The 27,527-nt window shown below is 36.9% G+C and overlaps 1 protein-coding gene across 11 annotated transcripts in view; it reads left to right on the plus strand.

The window, feature by feature from the left end:
- The window catches only part of NUMB (NUMB endocytic adaptor protein), a 260,763-nt gene that overhangs the window by 89,429 nt on the left and 143,807 nt on the right, over window positions 1–27,527 (plus strand). For 4 of the 11 annotated variants that reach the window (XM_037832350.1, XM_037832351.1, XM_037832352.1 and 1 more), the window contains exon 1: window positions 8,978–9,064. The gene's annotated coding sequence lies outside the window, so the exon portion shown is untranslated. Of the gene's footprint in view, window positions 1–8,961; window positions 9,065–27,527 lie in introns of those variants that run through there. The other 7 variants (XM_037832342.1, XM_037832343.1, XM_037832344.1 and 4 more) reach the window with 3 other exon arrangements.

A 27,527-nucleotide genomic window follows, 5' to 3' on the forward strand; every position in this document is an offset into this window, starting at 1 on the left:
ATGTCTGTTATGTCTAGTTCATTTATGATATTGTTCAAATTCTCTGTTTCCTTATTGTTCTTCTGTCTAGATGGTCTGTCTATTGATGAGAGTGGTGTATTGAAGTCTGCAACTATTATTGTAGAAATGTCTATTTCTGCCTTCAGTTTTGCCAGTGTTTGCCTCATGTATTTTAGGGCAACATGGTTAGGTACATAAATATTTATGATTCTTATTTCTTCTTGGTGGATTGAGTCTTTTATTAATAAATAGTGTCCTTTGTCTCTTATAACAGCTTTTGACTTAAAGTCTATTTATCCAATATTAGTATAGCTACCACAGCTCTTTTTTGGTTACTATTTGCATGGAATATCTGTTTCCACCCTTTCACTTTCAGCCTATTTGTGTCTTTGGGTCTATGTTGAGTCTTTTGTAAACCATATGTAGTTGGTCATGCTTTTTTATACATTCTGTCAACCCATGTCTTTTCATTGGGGTTTAATCCATTAACACTCATTGTTATTACTCTAAAGGCAGTTCTTTTTCAGGCATTTTGTCCTTTGGTTTTTATATGTCATATCTTTTTGCATGTGTATATCTCTTTTCCTTTATTGGAACTTCCTATTCTGTATTCTTGCTCTTTTGTGATGTTTCTGACTGATCCCTTCTCATTTGTTTTTACTGTGGTTTATATCGTACAACCTACATCTGTAATCTACTAATTTGAAAAGATACCTACTTAGCTTCAGCAGCATACATCTTCTCTGCTCTCATGTCCCTCTGTTTCCCCTGTATAGCTGCTTTATTATATATTTTCCCTGTCCAAAAAATGCTTTTTTCTTGTGCAATTGTATTGAGACTTATAGGAATTAAAGAGTAGAGTTGTATATTGAGGACAGTACTATTGGGTTTCGCATTTACCCTTTTAGTTACCCTTACTGATAATCTTTGTTTCTTCGCTCTACTCCAAGCACTCTCCCATGTGTTTTCCTTTTAACCTGCAGAACTTCCTTTATTAATTCTTGTAGGGCAGGTCTTTTATTGACAGACTTCCACAGTTTTTGTTTATCTGTATTTTAAATTCTCCCTCTTTTTTTTTAAAGTTCTTGGAATAAATTTTTTTATTAGTATTGTTGATCACAGTCATTGTCTACCACAATATTTACTGAGTTCTGCAGTCCCATTTTTTTTTATTAAATTCAGTTTTATTGAAATACATTCACACACCATACAATCTTCCATGATATACAATCCACTGTCCACAGTATGATAACATAGTTATGCGTTCATCACCACAATCTATCTCTGAACATTTTCCTTACATCAGAAAGAACCAGAACAAGAATAAAAAATCAAAGTGAAAAAAGAACACCCAAATCATCCCCCCATCCCACCCCATTTGTCCTTTAGTTTTTATCCCCATTCCTCCACTCATCCATACACTAGATAAAGGGGGTGTGATCCACAAGGTCTTCACAATCACACTGTCACCCCTTGTAATCTACATTATTATATAATTGTCTTCAGGAGTCCAGACTGCTGGGTTGGAGTTTGGTAGTTTCAGCTATTTACTTCTAGCTATTCCAATACATTAAAGCCTAAGATGTGTTATCTATATAGTGCATAAAAATGTCCACCAGAGTGACCTCTCGACTCCATTTGGAATCTCTCAGCCACTGAAACTATTTCGTTTCATTTTGCATCCCCCTTTTGGTCAAGAAGATACTCTCAGTCCCACGATGCCGGGTCCACATTCATCCCCGGGAGTCATACTCTGCATTGCCAGGGAGATTTACACCCCTGGGAGTCGGGTCCCATGTAGGGGGGAGGGCAGCGAGTTCACCTGTCGAGATGGCTCAGTTAGAGAGAGAGAGAGGGCCACATCTGAGCAACAAAGAGGTTGCAGTCCCATTTTTTAACCTCTCTTTCCTTCTAGTAACATACATAACTTTAAACTTCCCCTATCAACCACAGCATACACAATTTACTATCTTTAATTATACTCACAATATTGTGCTACCATCACTTGTATCCATTTCCACTCATTCAGATTCAAACTGTTTAAAAATTCTGCACATCTTAAGTAACTGCTCCCCATTCTCTAGCCTCGTTCTGTATTCTATATTGGTAACCTATAATCTCTAGGTTCTATGTCTATGAGTTTATGTAGTATAATTGGTGTATGTTAGTGAGAGCATACAATATTTGTCCTCTTGTGTGTGACTTATTTCACTCAACATAATGTCTTCAAGGTTCATCTGTGTTTTCCATTCTTCAGGACTTCATTTCTTCTTACTGCTGTATAATATTTCATCATATGTATATACCACATTTTGTTTATCCATTCATCAATGATGGACATATGGATTGTTTCCCTTTTTGGTAACTGTGAATAATGCTGCTGTTAACATCGGGGTACAAATGTTTGTTCGTGTCCCTGCTTTCAGTCCTTCTGGGTATTTACCTAGTAATGGTATGATTGATTCAAGTTCTTTACTAGTAATTGTTATCTTCTCTTTCTTCTTGAGTCATTGTAGGTAGTTTGTGTGTTTCTAAGGATTTGTCCATTTCATCTAGGTTATCTAATTTAGTAGCCTACAGTTGTTCATATTATCCTCTCATAGACCTTTTTATTTCAGCAGGATTGGTAGTAATGTCCCTCTTTTCATTTCTGATTTTTGTTATTTATACTCTCTCCCTTTCTTTTTGTCAATCTAGTTAAACGTTTGTCAATTTAATTGATCTTTTCAAGGAGACGAGTTTTATTTTTGTTGGTTCTCTGTATTTTTTTGTTGTTTTCTATCTCATTTACCTCTGCCCTAATCTTTATTTTCTTCCTTCTGCTCTCATTGGGTTTAATTTGCTTTTCTTTTAACAATTCTTCCAGTTTTGAGGTTAGGTCTCTGATTTGAAGTCTTTCTTCCTTTTTAATGCAAGTATTTAGAGTTGTAAACTTTCCCCTCAGCACTGCCTTTGCTACATCCCATAAGTTTTGGTATGCAGTATTTTCATTTTCATTTGCCTCTTCGTATTTCCTAATTTTCTGATTTCTGATTTCCTATTTAACTTCTTGGTTGTTTAAGATTATGTTGTTTAATTTCCACATATATATGAATTTTCCATTTCTCCCTCTGTTCTTGATTTCTAGTGTCATTCCATTGTAGTTAGAGACTATGCATTGTATGATTTTAGGTATTTTTGAACTTATTGTGGTTTGTACCCAACATATGGTGTGCTCTGGAGAATGATCCATGTACATGAGAGAAGAATGTGTATTCCATTTAAATTGCATGCAATGTTCTATATATGTCTGTTAGGTCTAGTTGGTTTAATGCATCATTGAAGTCCTTATTGATCTTCTGACTAGGATGATCTTTCCATTATTGAGAGTGGTGTTTTAAAGTCTTTTATTAATATAGATCCATCAATTTCTCCCTTCACATCTGTCAGTGTTTGCTTCATATATTTTGGGGCTCTGCTGTTAGATGCATATGTATTTATAATTGTTGTGTCTTCCTGTTAAATTGTTTCCTTTATCAGTATATAATAACCATCTTTATTCCTCATAATTGTTTTTGACTTAAAGTCTATTTTATGTGATATTAATATAACCACCGCAGCTCTCTTTTGGTTACTACTGCATGGTATAATTTTTTCATCCTTTTACTGTCAACCTACTTGTGTCTTTGACTTTAAGGTGAATCTCTTGTAGACAGCATGTAGTTGGGTCATGCTTTTTTTAATCCATTCTGTCAATCTCTGCCTTTTGACTGGAGAGTTTAATCCATTTACATTTAAAGTCCCTGTGTATGCCTCTAGTGTATTTTTTAATCTCTGCTGGTGTGCCTTTCACCCCCATAATATCTTTTAAGTTTCTTTTTATCCATTATCTCTTTACGCATATTTTCTTTCATCTTCTTGAATTGATTTAGGAGATTTTTTTGAATATCTTTGATTAGTTCCAAATTCTGTGTCTCTCTTCTGAAGTTTTAATTTGTTCTCTTGACTGAGCCATATCTTCCTGTTTCTTAGTATAGCTTGTAATTTCTTCCAATTTCTAGTCATCTGTTTATCTTGATGAGGTAACTCTGAAGGTCAGTTTCTCCTTGCCTAGGGTGTTACTGTTGATTGGTTTTCTGTTAAGGCTTTTCTTTGAAGCTTGGTCCAACTTATTCTGGACCTTTAGAATATCTGGAGTTTAACTGATTAGATTTTCTCAGCTCTTCTTCATCTGATTCTTGTCCTGGATATCCACTACAGTTTTTAAGATTGCACTCTGTGTAATTGGTTCACCTCCAGGAGGAAGCTTCCTTTCCTCTCTTCCTTGTCCTGGAATCCTGATCTATTCTGTTTGTTTTTGTGCAGAACTTTCTCCCCAGCTACTATGATTTGTTTGAATTGTCTCCCTCCCTCAGTGCCCCATTTTCCTTACACATTTCTGTTATGCGGCCCTCCTTCCTTAAAGCAGTTCATTTAGACCCCGCCCCCCTCCCCTCCCCACCTTTTGTTTCAGTGTGATGCTTTTTCTGCCTCTGGTTTCTTTCCTGTAAGGGTATCCCACCCTGGGGTGTCAGATTGCGTCAATCCAGAAAGGTGGGCCACTCCAGAAAAGTCCATTTTGTGTTTAGGTATTAAAGCTGACAGCAACTGGATTTAGTGAGTGTACCACTTGGCAGCCACCATTCTGCTGCTGTCTCTCTCTTTTTTCTTTACCCCCATAGGGTCCCTTTTCTATACAACTCTCCTCAGTGGGTTGTTATGCCCTGCATCTCTGTGGTTCTTGGGTCCCTGTGCACAGGGTTCTAACTCAGCACTTTAAGTGGCTTTACAGTCTGTGCCCCAGTGGGAGGAAGGGAGGGATCTGAGCTGCTGCCTCTGAGCAACTCCCAAGCTGGGCAAGAAGAAGTGAGGGGGAGGTAAGGGGATTAGTGGGTTGGGATGGAAGTTTCTTACCTGATAGTTTTCTCTTTCTTTGATTCATCATTTGTGGAGTTCTTCTTCAGTTGCCACTGTCTTCCAGTATTCTAAGCAAGTGAGATTTGTCCTTTTATTTGTTGGTTCTCTGGGAAGGCCTTTTTTTCAGGGAATGTCTTACATTGCCATATTATGACATCACTCCTTTAGCTGATCTTATTCTGTGGTTTTTTGAATGTTATTATCTGAAAGTAGATTTCCACGCAAACAAGTTTCTAATGATTTTCATTCTTTTAACTTATTTCCCCTTTAAGACTATATAAACCTTTCAATGTATTCTGAAAATTCAATCTCTTAATATCTGGAAGTAAAGAACAAATGAAAAATAAATCACAGAGAACCCTAACATTGACGTAATTAAATTTAAAACAATAAAATTAAGGTGTGACATTAATATTACAATACCACACTGGTGTGAGGGGCCCCGTATCATCATATATTTGTGTTTAACACACATAATAAAATAACACTCTGTTGGGGAAAAAAAAATCATTAAGAGTAAATGTTCCTAGTTCTGGTAAAATCTGATTTTTTTTTCAAGTAAAATGATTTGGTTAAAAAAACAGAGCTTTGGAGTCTTAGGCAGTATGATTTTTTTTATCCCAGCCCTACCACTTAGTTTTGTGACCTTTGACGTTACTTGACTTCCATAAAACTTCTTAGTTATAAAATGAGAATATTAATAGTTTACTTCTTAAGGATTGTTGTCAGGATTAAATGAGATAGTCCACACAAAATGCCTAGAAGAGTTTTTGGCACATGATAAATATGCACTAAATATTAGGTGCTGCTAATCTTGTTATTCTTACTATTCTTCAGGAACATCAGTATGGCATTGTCTGTGGTGAATTATTTTGCTTTTTAAACAGGCATGCATAACTAGAGTTCAATATGACAGGTGCGAGCACTTAAGGTACACATTTAAAATTAATTTTCAATAAAAATCATGAGTTTTTACTTGTGACTACTATAAGTTAAATTCTATAAAAGAAGAGAAAAGCCATTCATTAATTTATTCAATCAGTCATTTTTTTCTAATAAACTATTTATTGATACCTTCTATTTATTGGCCATTGCATTAGGTGCTAGGAATATGATATGGAACAAACTTTGTCCAGCCCTTCAGTTGCTTAGAAGCTGGTGGAGAAAGGCACCTGTATAAACCATGATATTCCAGAGAAACAGAACTGGCAGTGTGTGTGTGTGTGTGTGTGTGTGTGTGTGTGTGTATGTGTATGTGTATATGTATATGTATGTATTAAGAGACTTATTATATGAATTGTCTCACATAACCATGGGGAACAGTAAGTCTGAATTATGTAAGGCAGGCTGCAAGTTGGAAACTTATGAAGGTGATGTTGAATTTCCCAGGGGAAGTGGCTGGCTGAAGTAGAGATAGAAATTCTTCTTCCTGACTGCTGAAATCATGATTCTCCCTTTAATGCTTCCAAACAATTGGATGAAGAGACTGTGAAGGAAATCATCTTTGTTGGTTGTTGTGTAATCATCTATAAATGCAGTCAACCAACCAATAATTTAAATCCATCTGTAAAATACCCTCACAGTAACATTCAGGCCAGTACTTGCTTGGCCAAACAACTGGACACCATAACCTAGCCAAGATGACACATGAAATTATCCATCACAGCACCACGGAATATAGATCAGTGTTTAAAATAATCTCTTTTATGCTTGTTCCAGTTTGCTAATGCTGCCATTATGCTTTTATAAAGGGGGTTTGTTTGGCTACAGATTTACAGTTCTATGGCCATAAAAGTGTCCAATTTAAGGCAACAACAAGAGGACACTGTCCTTCACTGAAGAAAGGCTGATGGCGTTCGGGGAACACCTCTGTCAGCTGGGAAGGCACGAGGCTAGCGTCTGCTCGTCCCAGGTTTTTGTTTCAGTTCCTCTCTCTCAGCTCCTGTGTGTCCTTCTGTCTCTCTTAGCTTCTTTCACATCTCTACTTGGTTCTTCTGGGGCATTTCTCTCTTGGCATCTGGGGGTCTTCACTTCTCCAGGGCAAACTCTGGGCTTCATCTCTTAGCTTGGCATCTCCAAATGTCCTTCTGGTCTGTATTTCCAAGCATCACTAAATGTTAGCTTTCAACAGCTGTCTCCAAAATGTCTCAGCTTTTTTGGGGGGCATTTTATCCTCTCTTGAATACTCCAGTGAACTAATTAAGACCCACCCAGAATGGTTGGGGCCATGCCTCCATGGAAATAATTTAATCTGATGTTCCACTCTTACATCTGTCTTACAAGATTGCATTAAAGAATATGGCTTTTCTGGGGGACAAAATAAATTCAAACCTGCACAGTGCTAGATCCTTAATGAATGACACATTTTAAATTTGTCTTCTGGAAGGTTTGTAAGCCTTTTTTTTTTTTTTTTTTTAGTGGATTGGCCCTTTATTTTTAGCTACTGCAACTCTATAGTATCTGTAATCATTCCTGTTTTGCAACTGAGGAAATTAAGGTTCAAAGAGGTTATGTTAACTCCTCAGACAATTATAAAACTCACTCCAAAATCCTACTTACTTTTAAAACTCATTAATTCTAGCATTCTCTCATATGTCATAGGGTACATAACCACTATTAGATGATTTAACGTATTATACTTGAGTTTAACATATCTGTTATATGTTATATCTCTCTGTATAATATATCTGTTATATCTATTATGTTATTAGATTGGAAGCTTTTTTTAGAGCAAGGAATAATCTTTTTTATTTTTCACCCCAGCTACTAGTAGAGTAGCTGTTACAAATTGTTACATAATAAATATTAGTTGAATAGTGAATGAATATGTAGAATCTTAGAAGTAAGGAATTTTAGAGCTCATGTAACTCATACAGACAATAAGATTTCTAAGAATAATTTTAGATTGCTTACATAAGGTTACAGCTTTTTATTTTGACTCTTGAGCCTATGTAGAACCAACTACCACTGTCTATTACATCATCTCATAAAAGGGGCTATTTTACATCAAAAAAGTAGGAAGGACAATTTTATATATAAGCACAATTGGTAACTTTACATGCATTTTTTTGTCAGAGCTGGCAACTGTTCAAGGCTTAGGTTTTAGGAACTACTATCTAATTCACTTCTCTCTCTTTTTTTTTAAGATGAAAAAACTGAGCCCAGAAAAGTATCAAAGTTCTTACAGCAGTGTGATAACTGAGCTTAAAACCGGGTCTTCTGACTCCTGGTCCAAATTTTAATCTTCTCTCCCCAATCTTCATCAGATGATGAGACTTAGGCATAGAGATTTTGTGATTCAGCAAAAATCATACAATTAGGAAGAAGTAAAGCTAGTACTTAAACCTAGATTACCAAGATCGGGAAAGTGATTAAACTAGAGGAAGGGGTAGCAACAGACAAGATGGAATTTAACAAAGGATTATGAATATTGAATATTTTTATAATTTTCTTTTTCCTAGTTGCTAGGGTGTTAGAATAGTAGGAAGGAAAGAATTGAAATGGTGGAACTATAACCCATAGCATCCTTTGAAATTTGTTCCATAGCTACCTGTTAAATTGTAATTTGAAAGCTATACCTTTTTGTATATATGTTATATTTCCCAATAAGGAAATAACTGAAACCATGGTACTATAACTCATAATAACTTTGGAAATTTCCTATGTATCTATTTGTTAAATGATATTTTGAAAGATATTGCCTTTTTGTATATATGTTATATTTCATAAAAAATTATTGAAGCTATGGAATTGTAACCTGTAATATTCTTTGAAATTGGCTCTCTAACTGTTAAATTGCACTTGGGAAACTATCACTTTTACATATATATGTTATATTCTACAATAAAAAAATGTGATAAAAATAAAAAAAAACCTGATTACCCAACTTCTTTTTTAGTATTCCTTCCATTCACATCCATGTATCTTACTTCATTCCATCAGCCCCCATTCAGCTATAAAGATTGAATCATAAGTGATTGAAAGGAGAGATCTATATTTAAAATTTTCTTTCTTTGAAAATTTCAGATTTGGAGCTTAAGCAGCTTCTTCCAGAGAAGAGGACCAGTGTAGCCACTGTTGCAACCAAGATCTGGGTCAGCAATTTCTCCAGACATCTCACTTAGGACAGGTAAGTAAAAGAGACAGTTGTGGATAAGAAAAGTGGAATAAATGCTAAAGTTCTTCCTTCCTATTTCTAGCCAGTTGCAAAGAGTAGAATGCCTTTAAAAATTTCACCCATTATCCTGGTAAAAACCAAGTATTTGACGTCTGTTTTCATTTTCTTGGCCGCTCAAGCAAATACCATGCAATGGTTTGGCTTAAATAATGGGAATTTATTGGCTCACAGTTTGGGGGCTAAGAAAAGTCCAAATCAAGGCCTCTTCAAAGTGTAGCTTTCTCCCTGAAGACTCTGGCATTCTGGGGCTGGCTGGCAGTCCTTGGTCTTAAGCTTTTCTGTCACATGATGTTCTAGTTTGCTAATGCTACCTTTTTGCAAAACACCAGAAATGGATTGGCTTTTATAAAAGGGGGTTTATTTGGTTACACAGTTGCAGTCTTAAGGCCATAAAGTGTCCAAGGTAACATCAACAATTGGGTACCTTCACTGGAGGATGGCCAGTGGCATCCGGAGAACTTTTGTTAGCTGGGAAGGCACGTGGCTGGCATCTGCTGCAGAGTTCTGGTCTCAAAATGGCTTTCTCCCAGGATGTTCCTCTCCAGGCTTCAGCTTCTCTCCAAAATGTCACTCTCAGTTGCTCTTAGGGCATTTGTCTGTCCTGTCTTAGCTTCTCCAGAGCACAAGTCTGCTTTCAATGGCCATTTTCAAACTGTCATCTGCAGCTACTCTCTTGGTTTCTGTGCATTCTTCAAAGTGTCCCTCTTGGCTGTAGCAAGCTCGTTCCTTCTGTCTGAGTTTATATAGTGCTACAGTAAACTAATCAAGGCCCATGCTTAATGGGTGGGGCCACACCTTCATGGAAATTAGCCAGTGAAAGATCTCGCCCTCAATTGAGTGATCACATCTCCATGGAAACATCTAATGAAAAGTCTCCAACCCAATCAACAATAATACGTTTCCTGCCCACTCAAGACTGCATCAAAGGTAATGGCATTTGGGGGGACATAATACATCTAAATCAGCACATTCCACCTCCTGGACCCCAAAATGACATGATCTTTCCATATGCAAAATACATTCATCCCATCACAGTATCACAAAAACTTAAATCATTTCAGTAATAATAGGTAAGTACAGGATCCCATCAAAATCAGAGGTGTGGTCTGTCCAAAAGCAAAATTCCCCTTTGGCTGTGGACCTGTAAACTTAGAACAAGTTATGTGCTTCCAATATAAAAAGGAGGGACATTCATAGGATAAACATTCCCATTGCCATAAGGAGAAACTGAAAGGAAAACGGGGTTCACAGGACCAAAACAGTTCCTAAAACCCGCAGGGCAAACTCTATTAGATTTCAAAGTCTGAGAGTCATTTACAGAATGACGTTGCATCCTTGGGGCTTGAGAGAGCGGAAGTCTAACCCTTCCTAAGAGCCTATGCGGCAGCCCTTTCCTCTCCAAACACTGGGGTGAGTGCTCCAACATATCCGCACATTGGGGAGGCCACCTTCTTGGCCCCACCCTCCTCAAACATAAGGGAAGCACCCAGATGGGTGTGAGGTAGGGTCCTCCTTCATTCTCTTCGTTATGGCTCTCCAGTTCTCCCAGCCCCATTTGTTGAAGAGACTCTTCTGTTCCAGTTCAGTGGATTTGGGAGCCTTATCAAAAATCAGTCAACCATAGATCTGGGGGTCTATTTCTGAATTCTCAATACAATTCTGTTGATCAGTATGTCTATCTTTGTCCCAATACCATGCTGTTTTGACTACTGTGGGTTTATAGTAAGCTTCAAAGTCAGGAAGTGTAAGTCCTCCCACTTTGTTTTACTTTTTTAGAATGTTCTTAGCAATTCGAGGTATCTTTCCCTTTCAAATAAATTTGATAACTAGCTTTTCCAAGTCTGCAAAGTAGTTTGTTGGAATTTTGATTGGAATTACATTGAATCTGTTGATAGGATGGGTAAAATTGACATCTTAACGACGTTTAGGCTTCCTGTCCATGAACACAGAATATCTTTGCATCTCTTTTGGTCCCGTTTAATTTGTTTTAGTAAAGTTATGTAATTTTCTGTATAGAGGTCTTTTATATTCTTGGTTAAGTTTATTCCTTGATTTTTTTAGTTGCTGTTGAGAATGGAATCTTTTTCTTGAGTGTCTCTTCAGTGAGGTCATTTCTAGCATATTGGAACATTACTGACTTTTGTGGATTAATCTTGTATCCTGCCACTTTGCTAAATTTGTTTATTAGCTCAAGTGGCTGTGTCGTCAATTTCTCAGTGTTTTTGAAATATAAGATCATATGATCGGCAAATAATGACAGTTTTACTTCTTCCTTTCCAATTTGGATGCCTTTTATTTCTTTGTCTTGCCGGATTGCTCTGGCTAGAGCTTCTAGCACAATGTTGAATAATAGTGGTGACAGCAGGCATCTTTGTCTCATTCCTGATCTTAGAGGGAAGGCCAAAAAAGGATGCTGAATTTTGTCAGATGCTTTCTCAGTATCTATTGAAATGATCATTTGATTTTTCCCTTTTGATTTGTTAATGTGTTGAATTACATTGATTGATTTTCTTATGTTGAACCATCCTTGCATGCCTGGGATGAACCTCAGTTGGTCAAGGTGTATGATTTTTCCAATGTGTCTTTGGATTTGATTTGTAAGTATTTTGTTGAGAAATTTTTGCGTCTATATTCATTAGGGAGATTAGCCTACAGTTTTCCTTTCTTGTAGCATCTTTATCTGGTTTTGGTATTAGAGTGATGAGTTAGATGGTGTTCTATTTTCTCCAGTTTTTTGAAAGGGTTTAAGTAGGAATGGTGTCAGATCTTTTTGGAAAGTTTGGTAGAATTCCCCTGTGAAGCCATCTGGCCCTGGACTTTTATTTGTAGGAAGCTTTTTGATGACTGATTGGATCTCTTTGCTTGTGATTGGTATGTTGAGGTCTTCTATTTCTCCTGTGGTCCGTCTAGGTTGTTCATGAGTTTCCAGGAAATTATCTGTTTCCTCTGAATTCTCTAGTTTGTTGGCATACTACTTCCTTCCTGGTTCCATGGTTCCTGCTGAGTAGTCACTAGTCTTATGTTATTTCTCTTGTATGTGGTGAATTGGTTTTCTTTTGCTGCTTTCAGAACTTTCTCCTTCTCTTCAGCATTTGAAAATATGATCAGAATATGTCTCAGAATGGGTTTATTTGGACTTACTCTGTTTGGAGTTTGTTTTATATCTTTGATGTGCATATTTATGTTGTTAGAAGGGTTGGGAAGTTTTCCCCAACAATGACTTCAAATACTCTTCCCAGCCCTTTACTCTTCTCTTCCCCTTCTGGAACACCAATGATTCTTACATTTGTGCGCTTCATGTTGTCCATAATTTCCCTGAGATCCACTTCAAATTTTTCAATTTTTTTCACCATTTGTTCTTTTGTGCTTTCACTTCCCTTCATTGTATCTTCGAGTTCACTAGTTCATTACTCTACCTCTTCACATCTGGTGTTATGTTTCTCAAGGATCTTTTTAAAATGATCATCAGTATATTTTATTTCCAAAAGGTCCACTGTTTTTTTTTATTTACTCTTTCAAATTCTTCTTTATGCTCTTCTAGGATCTTCTTCATGTCTTTTATATCCTGAGCCATGATATTGATGTTCGTATGTAGTTCTTTGATTGATTTCTCCAAGTTCTGTGTCTCCTCTGGCTTTTTAATTTGGACATTTGGGTTATCCATATTTTCTGATTCCTTTATATGCTTTGTAATTTCCCATTGTTTTTGGCTTCTTGGCATTTGCTTATCTTTATAGTGTTCTTTTAGGATATGCAGGATTATTTGTACATTTATGTATAATTTGGCAGAGCTACAGATGGAGTGCAATTTCCCTGACCTACCAGCAGATGGCACTCGTGAGCCACCTCTTACATTCCAACCAGTTTTCCCCAACTTCGTCTGTGCACTGAATGTGGGTCCAAACCATGTGGAGGTCCAATCCTTGCACCAATTTTCCTGCCAGCCTTGTGGGTGGGGGGTGTGCCCTGTGCAGTTTGGCAGGGAGTCCACTCCAGGACACAGTAGTCCCAGCCATTCCCGGGCTGCGGGTGGAGTACTCTCATGCTGCAGAGCTGTGTGTCTCATCTTTCAGCTCAGATGCCCCACAGTTCCTCTCTGCCATGGGCCCAGAAGCCCCAGGGATTGGGGGAGTGTTCCTGGCACTTCCATGCGGCACCACTGCCTCTAGGCTGTGCACACTGCAGGCTTCCGTGGAGCAAGGGTAGACACTGTCACAAGCCTGCTGAATCCCAAATTCCCTCAGAGAAGCTCTCAGCCAGAGGGCTGTGAAGGGTTGTCTCCCATGCAGATGGAAAGATGGCTGTATGGGGCATGGAAAGCTGCCCTTTCTGAATTTGTCTGCTTGCTCCAACTGCTAGTTCCTAGCATGGGGGCTCTTGGCTTTGGGTCTATGATTGGTTATCACCCATGCTAGGTAGTGAGTAGGGTGCCTGGGGAGTGGGAGGCTACTCCCCACTGCGCTATCCATCAGCTTCAGCAACCTGTTCCCCGGCAGTGTTCTGGGCCAAACACTCACCTGTCTTAAAAACAGTCTTTCGGTTTCTCCAAGTACACGCTAACTATGGGTGTAGAAGTCCCTACCCACCGGTGGAACACTGGAACTGCTGTTCTAGAGCACTTTCTGTCCTATACCTAGTGTTTTTCATGGAGGAGAATTTTATTCTGTCTCTGCTAATCTGCCATCTTTGATCTCCCTCCTATTGAGATTCTTCTATTGTTTATTCATTGTTTTCCTAATATCCTTTAGTTTTTTCTCTATATTTTCTTTCATCTTGTTCAGCACATTGAAAATCATTTTAAGAAATCTTGTTCAATATGTCTACAGTCTGATCCTCTTCTTGATGTTCAGGAACATTGATTCTTGTTCCTTTTGATAAGCCATCATTTCCTTTGTCTTGTAATCTCTGGCATTTAGTCCCTGAACTGTCTGTTTCTTCAGTTTTTATTCAGCTAGTGATAATGCAGAGATTTTCTTGAGTGCCAGGAGCTAAGAAAACCAAACAAACCAATGCAAAAAACACCTTGCATAGTCTTTGCAAATTGGCTTTTCATTGGCCCATGCTCTACTTCAGAGTTCAGCCCTTCTCTCAAGATGGTCAGCCCAAGGCAAATGCAAGGTACACAGTCCTCCCTGTTTTGTTTTGTTTTTTCTGAGCCTGTTTCTTGTCCTAGGCTTGTGCTTGCCAATGGCTTTTAAGTTTCCCTGCTAACAAGTATTTGAATGCCACCTCTACTCACTAGGAAACAGGCTTCCCTCTGTCCTGGGTGCTCCACTGTGATGGTTAGGTTTATGTGTCAACTTGGCCAGGTGATAGTACCCAGCTGTCTGGTCAAGCAAGCAGTGGCCTAACAATTGCTGTGAGGACGTTTGTGGCTGGTTAATAAACCAACAGGCTGGTTTATTAAATCATCAGTCAATTGAATGCAGCTGTGACTGATCAAAGGGTGTGTCTTCCACAATGAGAGAATGCAATTGGCTGGATTTAATCCAATTAATCAGTTGAAGACTTACAAGTGAGACAGATAGAGGACCTTCACTTCTTCTTCGGCTGCTCAGTGAAGCGTTTCCTGAGGAGTTTGTCAAAGTTGCTGGTTTGTTTCCTGAGGAGTTCATCAGACATCTTCCTTGGAGTTGACAGTTTGCTGACTGCTCTACAGAATTTGGACTCGTGCATACCCACAGTTGCGTGAGTCACTTTTATAAATTTTATAGTGATAGACACCTCTCATTGAATGTTTCCCTAGAGAACCCAAACTAATATGTCTACCATGGACTTAAAGAGGGTAAACCTTTGCCCTAGGTGCCTGACTGAATTGTTTCTTACACTGCTTTCACTGCCTCTGGCTGCTTCTGCCTGGAGGCCAAATTCTGGGAGCGATGCCAGCTGGAGAGAAGTTTTCTGGATCAGAATTTCCCAACCGGAAAGAGACCAGGAACCCACAAAGGCAGTGCCAGCTGACTGTATACTGCCATGGGGAAAGGGTGATGATGAGGTCAGCAAGGGTGACAGGAGTTTCACCTATGGCTCTTTGAAATGGCATTTTTTTTATTTGACACTTACCCATTAAATGTAGCCCTTTAACTTTTCTGTATTTTTGAGGAAGAGTACTGTTTTTAAGATTCCTCTGCCACTTTTGCCTGAGGTGCATTGGAACAATGAGTGCCTTTAGAGCTATGACCCTAGTGATCTGAAATAGCTGATCAAAAGCATTGATCAGTAATTGGGCCCCATACACCTGGATCTTGGGGAACTAGGTCTTTATAACCCACCTGGCAGCAACATTGCGCACCAGGAGCTGGGGTTGAGGACCTCACCTGCTGTGAGGGTGAGGAATGGACAACAGTAGTCACTGCACGGAGAGTGAAATTCACCAGTATTTACTACAGTTTGCCAGAGTTTTCCTTCCACTGTTCCCTGGATACTACACATGTTCTTCTCGACTTCAGAGTTTCAAAATAGTTGATTCAAACAATTTCTGCCTGTTTTATAGTTGTTTTGGTAGAGGGACTGATTCCTGTAGCTTCCTACTGTCTTTGGATTTTTTTTTTTTTAATTCAGTTTTTGAGGTATATTCACATACCATATAATCATCCACAGTGTACAATCAGTTGTTCACAGTACTATCGTATAGTTGTGCATGCATCACCTCAGTCAGCACTTGAGCATATTCATTTTTCCAAAACTTTAAAGAATAATAAAAAAGATAAAAGAAAAAATTACAATACAATACCATTCAATACAATAATAGGGTCAGACAACAACACCACTACCAAGAATCCCATACCCCTCCCTTATATTTCTCTCTCAAACACATTTAGCTTTGGCATATTGCCTTTGTTAGATTTAATGGGAACATATTACAATGTTATTGTTAACCATAGACTCCAGTTTGCATTGATTATATTTTTCCCCAGCACCATCCCTTTTTCATCACTTTGCAAGGTTGACATTCATTTGTTCTCATGTAAATAAATTTCTCTGTTTCTACACTTAGTCACCATATTGACCACTCCAGGTGTATTAGTTAGGGTTCTCTAGGGAGACAGAATCAATGAGAGATGTAACAAACTGCCAACTCCAAGGAAGATGTCCGATGAACTCCTTGGGAAACACACTGACAACTTCGACGAACTCCTCAGGAAACGAACGGGCAGCTTCGACGAACTCCTCAGGAAATGAACTGGGATTTTCGACGAACGTGCTCGATGAACTCCTCAGGAAATGAACCAGCAACTTCGACGAGCTTCCCAGGAAATGCTTCACTGGGCAGCCGAAGAAAAAGTGAAGGTTCTCTAACCGTCCCGCTTATAAGCCTTCAACTGATCACCCGGACCAAATCCAGCCAATTGCATTGTCTCATTGTGGAAGGCACTCCCCTTGATGAGTCATCAGTCAGCTGCAGTCAATTGACTGATGATCCAACAAACTGGCTGATCACCCGGGCCAAATCCAGCCAATTGCATTCTCTCATTGTGGAAGGCACACCCCTTGATGAGTCATCAGTCAGCTGCAGTCAGTTGACTGATGATCCAACAAACCAGCCCATTGGTTTATTAACCAGCCTCAAATATCCTCACAGCAATCATCAGGCCAGTGCCTGCTTGACCAGACAGCTGGGTCACCTAGCCAAGTTGACACATGAACCCAACCATCACACCAGGTTTCACTAAGTTATACAGTTCCAATCTGTATTGTCTATCTTTCCTTCTGGTGTCATACATGCCTCTAGCCCTCCTATTTCAACTTTACTCACAGACATCTTTGTTCAGTGTACTTACAATATTGTGTTACCGTCACACAGTATTGTGCTATCTATTTCTGGAACTATGCAATCAGTCTGACTTCATTCCTTTTATCAGGATTGTTTTGGTTATTCGGGGCCCCTTACCCTTCCAAATAAATTTAATGATTGGCATTTCCATTTCTGCAAAGAAGACTGTTGGAATTTTTATTTTTTATTAGGACTGTGATGAATTTGTAAATTACTTTGGCTACAATTAACATCTTAATATTTATTCTTCCAATCTGTGAGCATGGAGTGTCCTTCCATTTATTTAGATCTTCTTTGATTTCTGTTAGCAAAGTTTTGTAGTTTTGCATGTATAAGTCCTTAACATTCTTGGTTAAATTTACTCCTAGATATATCTATTTCTGGATCTATACAATACTGTGCTATTCATAGATAGTGCAGTATTGTGCTATTTATTTCTGGATCTATACAATCAATCCTTTTGAACATTCTCTACTCCTTCAGCATCAAATGTCTCTGGATTTTGACAGTTTGGCTATGATATGTCTTGGTCTAGACCTCTTAGAGTCTATCCTGGTTGGATTTTGCTGAGCTTCCTGGATGTCCTTCTTCAGATTTGGGAAGTTTCCAGCCACTGTTTCTTTAAATACCTTTTCTGCCTCTTTCTGTCTCTTCTTCTGGGATTCCAGTTATGCATATGTTGGTACATGTGATGGTATCCCACAGGTTCTTCAGGCTTTGTTCATTTTTATTCGTTATTTTTTCTTTCTGCTTCTCATGCTGGAATTGTCTTCTTTTCAAGTTTGCTGATCTTTTTTACTGCTTGTTGAAATCTGCTGTGAATCTGTCTAATAATTAAATATATATATATATATATAAATATATATATATCAATTGCTGTTCTTTGTAGCTCCAAAATTTCTACTTGGTTCCTTGTATAATTTTCATCCCTTTATGTTCTCCAGATAATGTTTTTCTAATTTCCGTTGCTTCTTTGTGTATGGATTCCTTTAGTTCATTGAACATATTTATATAAAGTCTTTGACTAATAATTCCAATATATGAATTTCCTCAAGGTGGTTTCTGGAAAATTCTTTTTTTTTTTTCCCATGAATGGGCCATACTTAATCTTGTTTCTTGGTGTGTTTTGTAATTTTTTATTGAGAACTGGACATCGTGAATATTAAGTTGTAAGTCTGGAAATCTAGTTCTCCCACTCCTCTGGGATTGATAGTGTTTTGTTATTGTTGAGGTCTGGAGTCATTGATTTGTGACTTTTCCAAACTACTTTTGCTTCCAGTCAGGGAATGAACAACAAAAAAGATACTGCTTCTTTAAGACTCCTGTTCTGCTTTTGTCTGAGGGGGCTTGGACCAATGGTTGCCCTCAGATCCAGACCCCGGTGACCTGAAGTTTTTGATCCAATGGGATTTGGAGGACTAGGTTCTTATAGCCTGTCCTGGCACCAGCAAGCTGCACCAGGAGCCCTGGCTGCAGTCCACTTGCTGCCTGCCATGTGGTTAGGGAGAGGAAGATGGTAGTGCTGCCTCCACGGTGAAATTTATTGATATTTACTAACCTATTCCTCCAGGTCTTCCCTGGTTGCTGCACAGTATTACACTAGACTGCAGAATTTCAAAATAGTTGATTCAGACCATTCCTGCCATTGTTTTGGTAGAGGGACTGATTTCTGGAGCTTTCTACCCTGCCATCTTCCCACAATCCTTTCCATGACATTATTTTTTTAAAGAGCTTTATTGAAATAAATTTTCTCTGTAATATATACCAAGGAAAGGAATGCTGACTTGTGGGTCTTACACATACTTAGTTTCGCTAAATATTGCCAGATGGTTTTCCAGAATGGTTACCCAGTTTACGTTCCCACCAGCAGTGGGTTCCCATTTCCTTAAATTCTCACAAGCATTTGGTATTCTCCACCTGTTTAATTTTCCCAATCTGTTAGGTATAAAGTAGTATCTTGTTTTAATTTACATTTCTCTGGGTAATAGTGAAGTTGGGAGTCTTTTCATTTACTTGTTATCATTTGGGTTTACCATATTTGTTGATTCTTAAAAATTACTCAAATAGTTCATGTTTGTTGTAGAGATTTTTGAAAATACACATAGGCAAATATAAAAAGAAAAAGATCATCCAGAATACCCCAATCCAGAGGTAATTGCTGATTAACATTGGTCATATCTTTCTGGTCTTTAAATATTCATATCTATACACATAGTCATATACACATGCAGAAATTGGCATATTTTTCTATTCATAGCATCATATTCACAGTTTTGTAACTTGCATTTTTCATTTTACAATAACTTATAACCTTTTTCCTGTGTTAACATAAGTTTTTCAACATCACTGTGTAATAAGTGCATATTACTTCATTTTGTGTTTTTAAGTTATTTAATCTTCTGTTGTGGGATATATCTGCTATTTTGGTTTTTCTTTCTTGTTAACAATTATTGGTCAACTGTTTAATTAAGCCTAAATTTTGATGAGGTAAAAAGGGATTATGTTTCTGCTGCCTTTTTGAACAGGGTTTATAGCAAATTCATGCTGTCTCAGCCTGTTTTCTGCTTGGATTCTAGGGCAGCTATTAATGCTTCGTTTTATAAAAAGACGTCTATCCCTTGATAAGGGCTAGAGTTCAAAGATTCAAACTCTATCAAAAGTTAGGATTGGGCCTATATCCTCTCTTTTTTTCACTTTGGCAAGGCCAGGTTAGCATAGAAGGATACAGCAAGAGTAGACTTAGACCAACACATTTAAACATCACTGTCCTATGTGGTAGGGGGGCTACTAAATTTCATCTGCAAAGAACTCTAAATTGACAACTTCAGTTTATTTTTCAAAATGTTAGCAACTTTTTCTCATAAAAGGAAGAGTGCTCAATGTAAAATAATTAACAAAATATAGAAAACCATAAAGAAAATGCATTTCCCATAATCCTCCTACCCAAAGATAACTGCTGTTACCATTTTGCCTTATATTCTTTGAGATGTTTTTCTAGGTGATGTGCTGGAGTCAGCTAGCACTGATTTACCAAAATTGTTAAATACTCAAGAATTATACAAACCCAAATCACTGGTAGTTTGATATCAGCAATGGTTGGGGTATTTACACCAAGGAAATTGGTAAATGCTATAAATTAGAGCACCCCCATCCCCACAACAGAGCTTATTTTATCAGCACACCACTACATATATACATTATATCAATCAAAAGAGATCTACTTCTTTTGTAATGGTTGCATAAAAGTCTGTTGTATTTATCAGTGGTTCTCAAAGTGTGGTCCTTGGACCAGCAGTATTAGCATTACCTGGAAATTTGTTACAAATGCAAATTCTTCGTCTCCACTGAATTAGAATCTCTGGAGGTCTTACAAGCCCTCACGTGATTCTGATGCATGTTAGTTTGAGAACTGTTATAGATTTACTGTTAATTATGTAAAATAGTGTGATGATTCTTTTATGATAAATTCCTAGATATATGCTCATTTTAAAGTCTTTAATGCATTTTGCCAAATTGTGTAATAAAAGGGTGTACCAGTTTCCATTCCCACCTGAAATGTGAGTCAGCTTCCTTTAACTTTATTTTAAGCCCTTCAGTGCTATACATTTCTCCATTGATTTCAAGAATTAAAAAAAATTCCATAGAAAGACAAATTGCCACTTTGAGAATTTTACTTCTGTTAGCTGTATGTGTATCCATCTATCCATCCTAGAACTTAATTCAAATACTGTCCTAAACAGTAAAGTATTTAATGTCATTTATACTTTTCACGTGTGGCTATAATACCTCTAAGTACTTACTTTTGATCCCTGTGTGAATGATTAGACCATGCTGCATTCCTTAATCTCTGGCACATAACATCATTCTGTATCACTACTTTAAAATGTTTTAAGACTTGCTTGCTGTGAAAGTTGCTGCTAATTGTGCCAAGCTGTTAGAAGGGAGAAAACGATCCCAATAAGAACTTGTGACTCTTCTTAGTGCATGTAAACAATAAGCCTTTATCTTAAAGGCTTTTATTAGATTAGGAGCCAGAACGTACAAGTATTGATGAAAAGGAGAACAATTTAGATAGATTTCCCATATTTAATTGGCCCAGATTATTGGCACCTGGTGTTTTTTTATTTTGTACTTTTGTCAAAGAACAGTTGCAAACAGTAAAAGTAGCCCTTATCCCAGCTGCCGTCCTTCAAAGGACATTTTTTTTTCCCTAGAGTAAGTGCCTTAAGCTCAAACTGCTAATTTCTTGGTAACATTAAAATCTGCAAAATTGCTGAGCCTCTAGATTTATACAGCTTCAGAAATCATTTGTTTTAATGAATTATTCTATAATTTTTGTTCTCTTGATGTCTTGAAAGTTTATGTTCTTGACCTGAACAAATAGTTTGTCATAGATACTGTTCTTGAAAGAAATGATAGACTTTGGAGTTGAACTGATAGCCTCTTATTTTTTTAATACTCATCTTACTTTCCACTGTCTTTTGGTAGCTTGAATAGCTGAGGTCTTTAAGTTTCACAGATCTGGTTTTAGGTTCAAACTCTGCTTTTTAATAGCTATATGGCTTTAATCAAATCACCTGATTTCTCTGTGCTTTTTTTTTTTTTTTATCTGTAAAGTTGGACTGTTGATATTCATCTCACAGGATTATCATCAGGATTAAATATAATATGATATGTAGTGTGCATAGCCCAATTCTTATAGGGACTCAATAATTGATAGATGCTTTTCAAACTTCTCTTCGTAATGTAAGTATTCACAGGTCTCTCTTTTGATATTTTTTTCCTCCTTCCACCCATAGTTCTTCATCTTTTTTGAGTCATGGCTCTTTTTAAGAATCTGATATAAGCCATGACTTTTCTTCCTAGGAAAATGGGCATGTCCATTTAACTTTACCCCCAGTTTTAAGACTTTATATACCTCCCCCATCTGGAGCTTATCTGTGGAATAGGTTAAGGATTCTTGAAAACATCTTCCCTTTGGCAGACTTATCTAGCTTCCTGGCTTTAGTTGTCATCTCAGCTCCTAAATCTGGTTCTCTCTCTTGTTAATGTTTAACTGCTGGATATATTTGTCATGGTATCATTTACATAGGAGAGGCTTAATAAGTGAAAGTGGGAGTGAATTGCAAATTTTAATTATTGATGTTATAGGCCAAATAAATTTTATGACATTGTATGGGCTGGATTTAGGGATCTCCTATACTATGGCTAATAGTTAAGTAAGGTTAGATATTTACTAAAGCACTACTGTCTAATTTCCTGAGGTATCTGTAGAAACTCACATGTAAACTTGTGAAAAGGAAATCTAGCCAAGAAAGCAGTTTTCAACAAACCACTAAATGTTTTAGCTTCTTTCAGATTACAGGATTTAGCTGACATTTAATCCTATGTGAAAATTCACTATTTCACTTTCAAGTATTACCATGGACAACTATGTGTCATTCGAGCCTTGTGCCTGCATCTCTTTCCACCCCTCCTACTCCCTGAAATTTTTGTTAGGATTCTTACAGTTGCAAGGGACAGAAACCTAGTTTAAAGGGGGAAAAGTTTAAGGGGATAAAGTTATTGGCCCAAGTAATTGTATAATCCAGAGTCAAAACTGATTTAGCACAGCTGGATTTAGGGACACAAATGATTTTCAGGGTCTCTGACTTTTACCCCTTGTTTCTCAATTTGTTTTTCTTTGCCCTTTGGCTTTGTCCTCTCCTAGGATGGGTGGCTTTCTCCATGTAGTCAAAGAAGATGGCTGAAAGCAGCTCTAGTTTACATTGGCCTTATACCTGCAATTGCAGAGGAAGAGAGGTAATCTTTCCCCATAGCTTTTGAAAACAAGTTCCTGGGGAAGACTTTGGCTTTTGTCATTTAGTTAATGTTTCCTGCACGTACTCAGTCTTCTCCATACATATATAAAACAGAGTAGGAATAGTTCCCCAATAGAAAGGATTGCTAGGCAGAGAATGTATATCTACAACATACTCCCAGGATTATATGTTATAAAGTATTTTAGTAGAACTCAACTGTCCTCTCGAAAATAGTAGCTCTTTCATTGGTCATTGAATAAGCTTACAAAAATCACATGATGTGATGTTGTTTGGCAGTATTTTTTCCCCTTTTGTTACCACTTGATTGGTGAATTATCTATATCGATGGTTCTCAAAATGTTGTCCTGCATAGCATCATCAGCATTTTCTGGGAACTTGTTAGCAATGCAGAGTCTAGGGCCTTATCCCAGGTGTAGTGAATCAGAAACCTTGGTCATGGAGCCCAGCAATCTGTGTGTTAACAGGCTCTCCAGGTGATTCTAATGTATGCCAAAGTTTGCGATTCATTGATCGTACATCATTAGTGCTCACTACTGTCTGAAATAGAAGAGAGAGAAGGAATATTAATTGTTAGAATAAGTGGTTTTATTACTCTCCCTGACAAACCAGCTGGAATAATTTTTTTCATTTAAATTTCTGCAAGATTATTGTCTGTACAAATCATTTTGAGCATTTCATTTCTCTTTAAGGAGATGAGTTTCTCTAACTTCTTGTGATGCACTGTCATCAGGATAAAAAGACAGCAAAGTAATGTTTTTTGAGTGCCATCTATGTACCAGTCAGGTCAAATATGTTTATATATGGTTGTTTAATTCCTCACACAGGCTTATGAAATTGTTGCTGGAGAGAAAACCAAGACTGAGAGGAGTTTAGGGTTTAAAAATTGCCTAAGGTAGTGTATTCTAATAAGCAGAAAGGTAGAAATTTAATGTATACAGCCAATAAGCATTTTATTGAGGGCCTATGATGTGCTGAGCCCTGTTGTAAGCATCAAGAATACAAAAATGCTTAAGGCCTAGTTTTTGTTCTCAAGCAACTCAGGCTCTTGAAGGAGACAGTACAGAGTCGTGATTCCTGTAATAAAGATATCTAAAGAGTGTTTTCAGAAACAGTGGAGAGATCATCTGACTTTGTTTTAGAGGACTGGGGAAGGCTTCAAAGAAGGATGTGATCTTTGATGTTTAAGTAGATAACTTAAATTCTTTTGATAGACACAAAAATATCACTCTTATTTTCATGTTTAATGAAATTTCAAAATCAATTAATACTATTTCTAAAAGCAAATAAAAAAAGTGATAACGTTAGAATTTTTTTTTCAAATTATATTTGCCTCCTATCCCAAGATTCTAATATGTTCTCCAAGGAGAGGCTTGTCTTAGCACTTCATAATTTTAAAAGCTGCATTGTATGCCATGAGGTACCATAATTTATTCAACCATTCCTCATTTTTTTGGATATTTAAGATTACACTTTTTTATTATAAATAGCGCTATAGTGAACATTCTTATGCATTCATCTTTGTGTATTTCTATTAGAATCTCTGGACCAAATATGTTTATTATGGATTTACATTTCTTCTTTGTCATTTTTCATCTTCCTATGCCCTTTTTAAAAAATGCTTTTTACATGTTATGTATAACATGTAAACCCTTTGTCATATAATGTAAATATCTTATTTTGGACTTTATTACTTTATAATGAACTGGTGTAGGGTTTTTTGGTTCATACATTTTTCATTTTTATTGGTAAATAGATAAAAGGTAAGTTAAATTTCTGATGGTCTTTTGACATGTCAGTATGGAGTCAAGTGATAAACAAACTATGTCTCTGGATGGTGTAATTGAAGGTGGTATTTTGGACAGAAAAGAATGCCAGTGGAAATCAGGAGATGTTTAAGATATCCCGTCTTAAATAGTGACTAACTTTTAAAAAAAAATTAACTGACTTTAAAATTATTTTCTTTATGTGCATATCTCCCTATTCATGACATACTATTATCTTTAAGCTCTTGCCTTCCTTTTATAAAATGAAAAGAGAGGATGTGTATAAAACAGAGGCCAGAGACATTATTTGACACTTCAAGATCATAAAGCTTGAAAAGTAGTACAGGCTTTTGACTTCAAGTCCAATATTCTAGCTTCTATATCAGAGTCCTCTTGGAGATCTGGTACAAGGGACAAGCACTATAGAGCAAAAGCTACATATGCAATATAAAATGATCTGTTAGCATTTGCCATGATACCAAAGTCTTTTAAGAACATGCTTTTGAATCTTCCCTCTCCCCCAAAACATGGGCGAGATTAAGGTGGAATTTTAAATGAGTTTTAAAAAAGAACAGAAGAAAAATGGATTCCGAGAGCTGGCTAGGAGAATACTGGTAATAAAGAGAAAATGATAGAAGTCATAGGAAAGAGCTAAAAGATCAGGAAAAGAAAGCGGAAATGGAACTATTAGAGAATAGAAATATTGATTTCAGTGGCTTTTTGTCTTCAAATGAGCTTTTTTTCATTCCTAGTCTGGGGGACTCTTTTAAGGTAATTACTGGTTTTAAGGATGAAGTTGATTTTGGAGGCCCCGTGCAGATTTGAATCTATTGTCTTACAAGAATAGATTTTCTTAGCTCCAGAATGATTGAAGGTTCACAAAGGTATCCTAATCATCTTGGGGACTTTTCAGACCAACACGGAGTTCTGGAAACCAAGCTGGAACTGAGCTCACTGGTATAAGGTAGAATGGGTCAGTAGCAGATTAGTTACCCGGTTATGTTCAACTGCTTTATGTATAAATAGAAAAATAAAAGGTCTCATATTTTGTACTTACAAGGAGTAAGTACATTAAAAAAAAAACAATAAAATAAGAGGTGAGAACTTGTAAATTGGTATAAAATTATGGGTTTTTTTTTCTATATAGCCACTATATATTTTGACATACAGATGTAAGATATTTTACTTATTTAAATTTGATTTTATCTACTTTTAATATCTGGCTATAGAGAAGAAAGTGGCTAGCTTCTTGATTGAGAGAGAGTCTCCTTTCTTTTAAGAAAATCAAGAGTCTCATACTGCATTTATTTTAGTTTTTAAGATGATTGTGAGTGTTTCTGACCTTTGTCTGGAATTTTCTTTATTTCTGAATATTTTGCTTCTAATAGTGAGTTCAATATGATAAAGTGAATGCCAGTATGTTTTATAGCAATGTGAGTATTGGTCTCAATGCATTATTTTTTCGTGTAACTTATTCCTAGCGAGTTTAAATGGGTTCTATAGTCACATCAAGTAATGATCTGCCTTACAAGATTTACTCCTAGGATTTGCCAAAATTCCTTGGAATTTTCTGGAGAACAACTCCAATAAATGTAATTGTTTTAGCCTTTCTTTCATTTGAACCACTGTTCTCCTCCCAGGAACATTTTTTTTAAATTCAGTTTTATTGGGATATATTCACATACCATACAGTCATCCATGGTGTACAACCAACTGTCCACAGTACCATCATATAGCTGTGCCTTCATCGCCCCAATCCATTTTCCCCACTTTTAATTCAGTTTTATTGAGATATATTGACATACCATACAGTCATCCATGGTGTACAACCAACTCTTCACATTACCATCATATAGTTGTGCCTTCATCACTCCAGTACATTTTTGAACATTTTCTTTATACCAGAAAGAATAAAAATAAGAATAAAAAACAAGAGTAAAAACACCTAAATCAACCCCCCATCCCACTCCAATCTTCATTTAGTCCCTGTCTCCATTTTTCTACTCATCCATCCATACACTGGGTAAAGGGAGTGTGATCCACAAGGTTTTCACCATCACATTGTTACCCCTTATAAGCTACATAGTTACACAGCTGTCTTGAAGAGTCAGGGCCACTGGGTTGGAGTTTGATAGTTTCACGAATTTACTTCTAGCTATTCCAATTCACTAAAACCCAGAAAGGGATATCTATATAGTGTGTAAGAATGCCTACCAGAGTGACCTCTTGACTCCATTTGAAATCTCTCAGTCACTGAAACTTGACTTTGTTTCATTTCGCTTCCCCCTTATGGTCAAGAAGACATTCTCAATCCCAGGTTCATCTCCGTCCTCCCAGGAGTTTTTAATCTGATATGAAATAAATTAGCCGGTTGAAAATGTACCTGCCAAGTTACTTCTTTAGTATTTGATCTACACATAATTAAAAATGTAAAACTGAGTTTTCAACTACAGTAGACATAGCTGATTTTTATTTATTTATTTTTTTTCTTAAGCTTTTTATTTTGAAATAATTTCAAACTTACAGGACAGTTGCAGAAATAATACAAAGCCTAAAAAGAGACCTCCAGTATATCCCCTCCCACAGATACCCAGATCTACCAGTTTTAACGTTTTATCACATTTCATGTATCATTCTATCAATCTGTCTTTCTATTTTCTAAACACTAGAGAGTAGGTTTTACATATCATGCTCCTTGAACATATTTCCATGTATATTTCCTGTGAATAAGGATATTCACTTATGTAACCACATTAAATACAGTTACCAAGTTCAAGAAATTATACCTTGATATAGCACAGTTTATATTCCAGTTTTTTTGTATGTCTCAATAGTGTTCTTCTGAGTCTATCTCCTTCATTATTAGATCCTTTCCAGGATCATGCATTACATTTTAATTTTCATTTTCTGTTCCGTTCCTTTTTTAAGAAAACTGTGGAAACATATATACAATATAAAATTTACTTTCTCAACCACTCCCAAGCATAAATTCAGTGGGATTAATCACATTCACATTATTGCTGTACCCTCACCACCATCCATTTCCAGAACTTTCC

This window comes from Choloepus didactylus, chromosome 4, assembly GCF_015220235.1.
Source record: "Choloepus didactylus isolate mChoDid1 chromosome 4, mChoDid1.pri, whole genome shotgun sequence".
Lineage (NCBI taxonomy): Eukaryota > Metazoa > Chordata > Mammalia > Pilosa > Megalonychidae > Choloepus > Choloepus didactylus.